Genomic DNA, 790 nt, shown 5'->3' on the forward strand with positions numbered 1-790 from the left:
GCTTCATGATCCTCCTCCTTCCCGGGGGGCTGGCCCTGAGCCCCCGCGCCAGGGCAGCGCTGCCATGCAACCAGAGGCGAGGCCGGCGTAGGGTGGGGGAGGCTGAGGAGCGGGGAAGGGAGGTAATAAAAAATGAGATGGTACTAGTGGAAGAGGAATAATTCGGTTCTCAAATAATCGGAAAGAGTGCTCCTGGAGGGGTGGGAGCGAAGGAGGGCGGCTGCGGGGTCCTCGCCGCAGCTCTGGCCCCGCTACCCCCACCATCGCCACCGCCTCTGGCTGGCTGGGCTCGCTGTTGCTACCTCTCTCCGCAGATGCAACGAGGTAAGGCTGGTTTGCGGTGCCGGTTGAAGGTGGGGAGAGGGAATCGAAGCAGTGTGGCCCAGGTGGGATGTAGTCCGCACTTGGCCCCGGCTCGGTTCTCGCGACTCCCCAAAACCGTGTATAAATATATCTCCTCTAAAAGGGGAGAGGAAGCAAATCAGATCCCAGGCTGCTGCCAGGTGTTGTCTCGTCTTCCGCCGTTGCTCAGCACCCGCCGCCTCGACCGCTGCCCCCTTGGCTCAGGTCCCAAAGGGGTGGTGCTGGAGGAGAGGTGGCGTGGGCTGTGAGTTGACTGTCTGAGGACTGGAAACAGTGTTCTTGGAGCGAAGAAACCTCCCAGTTATCTCTGCCGCCGCCGTGGCCGCTGCTGCATTCAGCACCCGGGGCGAGTGGACAGCTCCCACCCAGACCCCGCGCGCCCTGCAGGTGGGGGCCTGGCGCAGACGCGGAGGGATGGAGGAGGGAA

Source organism: Myotis brandtii, unplaced genomic scaffold, assembly GCF_000412655.1.
Source record: "Myotis brandtii unplaced genomic scaffold, ASM41265v1 scaffold79, whole genome shotgun sequence".
NCBI lineage: Eukaryota > Metazoa > Chordata > Mammalia > Chiroptera > Vespertilionidae > Myotis > Myotis brandtii.